Source organism: Colletes gigas, unplaced genomic scaffold (genome assembly GCF_013123115.1).
Source record: "Colletes gigas isolate AHSC1104 unplaced genomic scaffold, ASM1312311v1 Colletes_gigas_Sc00046, whole genome shotgun sequence".
Classification (NCBI taxonomy): domain Eukaryota; kingdom Metazoa; phylum Arthropoda; class Insecta; order Hymenoptera; family Colletidae; genus Colletes; species Colletes gigas.
Genome location: NW_025106675.1, coordinates 334,846 through 344,674, shown reverse-complemented (window position 1 = coordinate 344,674; position 9,829 = coordinate 334,846).

The window sequence follows — 9,829 nt, the reverse complement described above, 5'->3', positions numbered from 1 at the left end:
TAATCAGTTAAATTAGAAACTTTTTTGCCAATTTCAGTGATCTTTAATTATGTTGCAGAGGTCATGTTCATAAATGTTTTGACACAAAAAATGAGTATTGCTTACGCTTAGTTTTCATGATATTGTTGTATATTTATTAGAATTATATAGAGTTGCTTATTGTTAGTGTGGTAATATGGTTATCATAGATAAGAAAGTGAACTTCATTTGTATGTTGTGGCCCAGTGTTTGTTTTTGTAAGTGAGCGTGGCGAAGTGTCTTGATAATATGTGTATCATGCTTGAGACAGTGAGCGACCGAATGTTGTGTGTAACAGTTAGTACCAATCAAGGACCGAGAGAGAGAGTATTTAACTGAATGTGAGTTGGAAGACGTGTCGAAGTGAGAAAGAAAAAGAGAAAAACTTACTCGTGTATATTAGCGTGTTTTAATTGTTCATACCTTTTTGTATTGTGTCGTCGTTGTGTAAATAAATCAATATTTGTCCATTTTTCTCACAGTTAGTAGTACTCAAAACAGGGGGAAGATATAGAGCCACCTAAATTTTCCAACAAACCTAAATTTTCTTTTTATTTGTGCATTGTAATTTACGTATTAAAAAGAACCTTTCTTTCACCTGATCTGTTTCTGATGATTATTTAATTTTGTTGAATTTCCTAATGATATTTCCTAATGATACAAAAATCATCTCCAGTGACAACATGTATGTACGTCTAAAGTTTCTTTCCTGTTTTGACCATGGGTTCTAAGAATTTATGGTGTTTATTATACAAAGATAGGAATTCGTAGCTAGGGCAAACTGCTCTTCACTCTCGCCTTTCTTCTGCGGATGAACGGTATGTACAGTATTGTCTCTCTATAGCCGCGCGTTTTCGGATTCTCTATAGACGCGAAGCTATCCCCACTACTTCGTTTGTAATCACCGCGCCGCGACATCGGGTATCGGATATCAAAGAGAAAGCCGAAGAAAAGTCGACGAGCCCCATCCCCCTTGAACGCTCGAGCGTGAAATCAAAGAAAGCCGAATAGACTACTCGTCTCTCAAGTTGCGTGCGCCCGGTCCCGACACGCGCGGCTATAGAGAGACAATACTGTATATAGTTTAGAAACCGATCTCAGACTGAACGGATCTCTAAGATATATCTTTGCGTTACGATTAAAAACTAAATATGTATTCTACAATTAAATATTGTTGTTTCATTCAATCATACAACCCATAACACTACAATTCATATATACAGTAATGATTCTTAAAATGAGCCTCAAACGTAATTCGTAAATTGAACATTTCTATCCCTTCCAACTTGGGGGATCCTCCTTAGAACCCAATGAAGCGTAAAACACAATGCTTTGTAAAAAACCGAAGGCACACTCGGCTTCTTTATCAGATCTCACCAACTGACACTTGAAGACCACAGCTTCATTGTTAACTCTAGAAAGATATTCTTAACAATATGCTATTTAACACATTAAATTATCTATTAATTTAATAATATAATACTATATGATGAATGTATATCATCAGATGCATTAAACTCTGACTAAATTAAAGTAAATAATTAAAATAAAGTTGTTTCAATGATAAATAATTTATAAATTTTTGCTGATATATATTTGAAAGTAACGAGCTGCGTCGAATGGTATATAACAAAATATGTGATTTTACTTAACAAAATAAAGTTGGCCTCCATGTGTCTTCTACGCGTCCACTTAAGAAAAATTTACTTACATCAGATTATGTGCCTCCTCAAATCATCAAACTTTTGTCTGCAACATTATTCCGCAGAGTTATCCTCAATCAGAATATATTTTACTCAAAGTGCCACGAGTAGGTTATGAACCAATTACCTCCGCGGGTCAAAACGAAGTACAAACTGTTTCAACTGTGTTTCTGGACCTCGTCACTGAGGAATATACATATACAACGTTCTTAACCTAACCAGAAGGGGAAAGAACACAGACAGGACAGAAAGATGTAAAATTGAGAATGGAAAATAGTTAGCAGAGAGAAAGTTTAGCACGAGCGGAAAAATGAAATAAAAGTAAAGAGACTCGCCGGTCCCGGCTCGAAATGGTCCGAGGCTCAAGCGGGACCTTGAAAGAAAACAAAGACGCCTCGTACGGCTCTGGTCGCCAAGTGTTTACCAGGACGATCAAACTCGCACGAGACTCTGGGAAAATGGAAAAATAGAAAACTTAAAAGTTACCTTTGCACACATTCCATTCGCACAATGGCAAGGGTGTAGTAGCGATACAATGGTCGCCACACATCAATAGTTTCGGAGATATTCTACTGGTTCGATTTATTATTATTTATTTATATATTTATAATGATCGCATGAACAGCAAGGTCATTAGCGACCACGATATATAACATATGTATGTACAAATTAATCGCACGTGTATAATAATTAACTCTTATTATATAAACCCACTCTTTTCAGAAATGAAAGAGTTACAGTAATGCCTTTCAGACTGCCGAGGCAATCATTGAGATTTGTCGGAAGCTTGCAACCCAATCGTACAAGATGGAACATTGGGCAGTTAAGCAAAACATGTTCAACAGATAGTCTAACGAGATGAGCTAACCCTAATATGGTTGCAACAGTTTTTAATTCTTATGTTCAGTTCCATGATTAGGTCGTTGTGGCAGATAGTGAGGTTTTGGGATATTGATTTTATAGCATCCTTGGCTGCTAATTCGGCATTTTCATTTTCTATAATATCCACGTGTGAGGGAATCCATGCAAATACAATTTCTTTATTGCTATTTTGAATAGTTGAAATTAGCTGAAATATATGTTGGATTATCGGTTTTTTATTTTCAAAATTTTCTAAACAGGTGATGACACCTTTAGAATTTGAAAAAAATATAAATTTGGAGTCGTTGGAGTTGCTAATTAATTTTAAAGCTGTTAGAATAGCAAAGACTTCAGCATAACAAATAGAGCAGAAATTATGGAGTCTATGTAATTTATAGTCATTCGGAAATATGATAGCACATCCTGTCATATTATGTATAAAACGAAGTTCGTTTTTGCGAACTATCCTCTGTGGGGCGATCGATACCTTCGACCAATGTGCGAAACAAACGGGAGTAGCTCTGATATCGAGTGTAATACTTTTGTGTTACGTTTAATTCCCGGAATGTGTCACAATAATTTACGAGGTGATAGACTCGCGTTTTGGAGCCACGCCAATGGATATGGCGAGGGAACATGAGCAGAAGATGTGATATACTGGTTTCGGACAGAGATACGTGTCTATAAATTTCCTATTAAAGGAATCATATAAAGCTGGACGATGATGAAGGGGTATTGGCGTTTCTATATTTTCAGAACGCGTGTGTGGCTTGAAATCGTGTTTCAATCGTTTCTAAAGAATTTTGCTTTTCCCTGACTTTCATTTCAGACAAAGTGGATTAATATATAAAAAATAGTGTACTTTTCTACGTCGTCTATTTTCGCTGAAAAATACTTGTACAGGTAGCCCTCCTACAACACTGCATCCTATAACACAGTTTTGCTGTAAAACGATTCATAAATTACGAGAACCCTTCTACAACACGGCATCTTATAACACGGTTTCGCTCTAACACGATAAGAAAATTGCGAAAATCTTTGTACAACACTGTACTTCTACAGCACTGGATAACATGATTTTTGCTTAACATATTTAAAAACTAAATTACCTTAAAATAATGACGCGACGGAATAATGAAATATAGTTGCTTTACATGGAAATATATAAACAAATTATAATTTATTAAATTAAGGTTACGTTAAATTAAAATAATATTTTTAAAATTTTTGTTTGTTTTGTGTTATACATACATTTATAGTTTTCATAAACGTTAAGTTGCTTACGTAGAATTTAAAAAAAATATTTGTATTTAATAAGCTACCGTGTTATAGGAGGGTTATCTGTATACACAATTTTTCGTACCAGAAGAAGAAAGCAATATGTAAACGTCGCACAGTGGGGTATTTGCTTGATCTAGCTGGCCAAAATTATTTTTTTTATTTAATTGATGTAGAACGTAATTAGCTACTTTTTAATGGTAAGATTTAAACAATTTAAGGATGAAAAATCATTGTAATGCGTTTTTTAACGATTTAACTGTTTTTATTAAAATAGTAATACGTAAAATTAAAAATGAGTGAAAATATGTAATATGTGCAGTATATAAAATATATAACTAAATATAACTAAGAAAATATACAATTAATATAACGAAAAATATATACATATAACATTAATCAGATCATAATGTCCATTGTTCTTTGTCTGAAGATATTTTATATTCCTCCAAAGAAACATTTGCGAGACCGCTGTATTATTATAAATATTTTGGAGAAAACCAAAAGACCCCAAGACCCCGATAGTCTGCAGCTGTGCGCCAACGCAGGTTTACGATACATCAATCGCTACTGAGGCGAGGAAGAGCTCCAAGGATTCCAAGTCCCAAGTGGAGTTTGAAGTTTCCTTTAATGACCGTAACGTGGTCTGCTAAATAAAGATGTTTCGAAGTTCTAATCTTCAAAAATTGCGGAGTTGTCATGTCCGGTCCGTATTATGAACCCACTCGCTATACCGATCCTGAACAGTAATTATCTCTAATTATTTTGGCTCGTTAAGATGATGCCCTTAAAATATGTTACAATGAATCTTAGCTGGACACTATTTTGTCGCCAATTTCCGGGTATAATTCGTCCTTCTTCCAAGCCTTCTAGATCATTATAATTCCTTGTTGAACAATTTTAGTTGCTAGTGCTATTTTATCAATATTTTTTATATCTATATTTGTATATAATACTCGAAACCTGAAAGCCATAATTCCGAACGCATTTTGAACTACTCGTTCAAAGTTCATAAGTTCATTTCAATTTTGACGATATACGACCGCTAACAATTACTCTTAGAAAAAAAACTTTACGATTCTAAAGTAAACACTTAAGATACACGGAATATACATATAATGTCAAAACTATGTTGGTGCACGAATATTTTCGTGACCCACAGTACATTTACTGATTGATTGCTTGAATTGACTATGAAAACTATTAAAGTACTCGAATAAAAATTTCACCACAAGTTCCATCAGATCGAAGCAGAAATCAATCAGCATAAAAGAATCAAAACATCCACAGCTAAATGGTCGCAAAACTGTTTCACTGAAAAATTTGCCGATGACTCCATCGACTGGCTTTTAGCCTGAATCGAATTCCTCTTAATTCTGAATATGTATTTCGTCAGAAATTGCCTTCTGACGCGCTAGGCCTTGTATTCCACTACATTTCCCAGTCTGGAAACGTCGTACGAGATCGATAAACAAACAAGAAATAAACCTCCCGCCGCACGTACTAATTCCGTACTTGCGGAAGCGTTTCATTCAAAATTTGACCTCGCGATTTCGATAAGCTGCTCTTTCTCCGAATCGTTCTCCACTTAATCCCTCGACTTTCATTCCACAGTCTTCCACGTTATCAGCTCCGAACACAAACTTGATATGCAGATGGAGAATAAAAAAATCTCACGGTGAATACTAACCCCATCCCCGCAATAGCGTTCGATAGAAAAATTTTCTCGGTACTTCGCTATGCCCGGTTTCCTTCCTGATCGACTCATAGTGGCCCGGATCAGTCTAAACGTAAATGAAATTCATGGCACTTGTATAAAGGTGAGTTTAATAACATGACGACCTCAAATAACTCGCAAGGTATTCGTTGTACGAAAAAATGTTTTAAACAAAAGTTATATGGTATCTAGAAGGATATACAGTGCTCTAATCTGTTTTTTATTATCTTACTCTTTTATTAAGATATTAGGGTTATCTTCAGTTTTTTAAATGAAATGTCTAATATTTTTATTCGAATTCGGATAAATCATCAAATTTTACGTAAAAAAGCATTACACAAAGTGGAACTTCAAATGAATAATTACTGAGATATTTTTTAAACAAATTTTATTTCAAGCCGTGTTCGAAATGCTGTCCATTACAGTCAAAAATTTGAATGAGAGATTCTAGAAGCCAAAATAAGACGAAAATCAAGAATATCAATTTGTTGATTAAGGCTTCGTTAAAAAGTTATTAACAAAATTATTGTTAAAAATTATTAATAAAATTTGTCTATCTACACGAATTTTATTCTCAAAAGTTCGTAGGATTTTGAGGGTATGTCTATTTACCAAAAAAGCTTGTAATTGATCCCTGCAACTAAAAGTAATTTTTCGAAGACGATTCGAAATTCTTTTTTTTCACCCAAAACTTTCAGTATTTACTCTAATTTTTTTCTCCAAACTGCGTAGGATTTCGTGGATATGTCAATTCACAAAAAATGATTGTAATTGACCCACGCAACTGAAAATAATTTTTTCAAAATGATTTTAAATGTTTTAATTTCGCCGAAAAAATTTCTGGTCGGTATGGAACTTTAAACGTTAATAAGTTGTTAAGGAAGCCTCAATCAAAAAATTGGTGTTCTTGATTTTCGTCTTATTTTGCCCTCTAGTGTCTCCCATTTAAATTTTCCCCAGGAGTGACCGAACACCCTGTATATTTGACTGCTATTATAATTGAAAGATGCTTCTTCGAAACACTGCAGGATAATTAATACAATAAGACATACACTGGTGGACAAAATGATAAGGCACCGTTGTACACATAAGAAATTCCAGATGTATTTAGTAAAATCTTAAAGTTATTAGCAGTAAACTATGTTATAAGTGAGAAACTTCCTTTCAAGGCCACGTACCAATCTAGACAAACAAAACACGGTGCATTGTGGTCTTTGAGTTTCATTGTTTCGAAATTTCAGGTGGACAAAATGTTACGGCACTTGAAGTAGTCTGTTAGAAAACGTTGAAGTGTGCAGTTCTCTGCAAGTTTATCTTGTAGAAATTACTTATTAATAGTTAGTTTATAAGTGTTTAAATACTTTTTAACCCAAAATTAAATTATGGGACGAGGAACAGCATTAAGCGAAGATGAGAAGATTAAAATACTCCAGTTAAAGTCTAATAGAGAAAATCAAGTACAGATTGCAAAAAAACTAAAAAGAAGTCGGTGTGTTATACAGAATTTTTTACAAAACCCCGAAAAATATGGGAAACAAAAGTCAAAGGGAAGACCTGCAGCCTTTTCTTCAAGAGAAAAAAGATTAATTTTGAAAAAAGCATCGAATTCTGGACTTACGCCTCGACAAATTGCAGTGGATTGTGGAGTTAACGTATCGACTAAAACAGTGAAAAGAGTAATTCAAAAAACAAGCTATTTAAAACGGAAGAAATTTACTATAAAGCCGCCGTTAACAGACAAACATAAGACCGCCCGATTAAGTTTTGCAATAGAGCACATTCAATGGAAAAACCAGTGGAAACGAATTATATTCACGGATGAAAAAAAACTGAATTTGGATGGTCCAGATGGATATAAATACTATTTCCACGATTTAAGAAAGGAGCAAAGGGTATTAAGTCGCAGACAATGTGGTGGTGGTGGAGTAATGATATGGGCAGGTATCGGCTATAGAGGAAAAACGGAAATAGAATTCATTCAAGGCCGTATGAATAGTGCTGGTTACTTAAATTTAATTAAGAGACACATAAACACTTACGCTCGCAGAATTGCTGGGACAAAATATATATTTCAGCCAGATAATGCAGCTGTGCATACCGCTCGCATAGTAAAAAATTATTTTGAAACGGAAAATGTAAATGTTTTAAATTGGCCCGCAAGATCTCCTGACCTAAGTATTATCGAGAATGTTTGGGGAAAACTCAGCCGAACATTATATGAAGGTGGAAAACAGTATAATACAGTGTCCGAATTAAAATCTGCAATTTTAGAAGCTTGGGAAAGCTTGGATCAAAATTATATAAAGGATCTGTACAGAAGTTTACCAAGAAGAATGATTGAAGTGGTACATCGTCAAGGGCAGTCGACACATTATTAAAACTTAAAAAAACTATGTAATCTTATTTCATTTTAATACTTTTGTAATTTTATATTGAAAGTGCCTTATAATTTTGTCCACACTCAATTTCATTTTCTTGGTATAAATAATAAATGGATTGAACGATTTATTTAATTTTTTCATATATTACGTCAAAACTAGTACCTTATTTTGTTGTGTATTCATATTCCACGTATATGTACAAATAGATGTTCATTTCCAAAAATTTTGAGGTGCCTTATCATTTTGTCCAGCAGTGTAGATCGTCAATGATGACACACACAGTGTAAATGTGCTTGTTTACAAAATGTGTTTGTTCACATATGTATCCAAGAAACGGTGTTCAGATAAATGGAGTTCTATTAGACGTGCATTATCAACGTCTTAACGATATTGTTAATGAATTGAAACTGATCGATAAAACACAGATTCGCTATAATCTTCGAAAGACCTATGGGGATACCCAGGTGCAGAGTATAGTCCACAAGCAGAGGTATTCAGCGTAAACCGTGAATGCTTCGGTTGCGCGACTCGGAGCATTTGCATAATTAGCAGAGGTTTTGTCCGTGTCGTAATGAAGTTCGCATTACACTCCGTGAATCTCGAGGGACGTGTTTCATGTACCCCACTAAATTATTTCGCCGACTAGGCCAGCTAGATAATAAAAAGGATCTATTCCTTCGTTGGTAAAAAAAAAAGTCTATCGTCATTTATTTATTACAGTGTATTAGTGAATCGCACATAAACGGACCTTGAGCTCATTGGTACAAATGGAAATTTTTCTTACCGCTAGAGAAACCGATGAATTTTACTTTTCTATAAGGAACATATGGACAGCAAATCTTGGATAACTGTAAAACATACGGGACCGAAGTCTCGAAGTTATAAAAGCATGGTTAATTTTCAATTCACAGAAAGGCACAAACTACGGCGGCCGACCTTATTCTATTCTATTCTATTAGAAATAGGTTAAAAACAAATTATATCGTGTTTGGTCTTATTTTAATCGGAAAACTCATAAATACATTGGTAAAAATTTCATTAAAAAAGAAACAAAAATAATAAAGTTTCATCTTTACATTATGTACGTATGTATGTATGTATTGTCTCACCAATATTCGAGCCCAGATCAGATTACACTACGCGATCCGCTCGATGTGAGATTCTTTGGTGTGCCTCTTTCACTAGTAGAGATGATTACCATTCACTTATTCAATCAAAAATGACTCGCAGTTATCCAAGCATTACTGTATAGGTAATCAGGGTGGTATAGTGAACTCGCCAGATAATCCAGGGGAACAGTAGAAATTTGATTATATCCGAAAGCTTTGTTATCCGAACAAAGTACGTTCTCATAAAGTATCTTTCTTCTTATCAAAACGTTCTTCCATTATAGTACAAATGAAATATTGCAAAAATTTAATCCAAGTAATAATAACATTAAAACAATATAATGGCAATGCATACATTGAAAGACAGATATCACATCATATCGAGAAAACTACAATTACTGGCATTTAAACTGTCTTTATCAAGAAGTTTCTAAGCACTCTCCATATTAGAAAACGGACAAGAAGGTCCGAGATTTTTAACAAAATCATTTGTTTGAACTATTCCTTTATTTCTAAGGACATTATGTTTATTATTTTACCTCAATTATGGAATGATTAATATGAGAAAATTAAGTGTTTTCTTAACCGATAATAGATGTTCTACTGTACTTCATTTAGAACAATTGTTTCAGTGATCGACAATAAGATTGACAACACAACGGTTAAAATAAAAAAAGGAATCAAAGATTTCTTCGTCTGCTTTATTATTCTTTTCCTTTTTTTGGATACTTCTTTTGTTCACTTACATGCTGTTTTATTTAC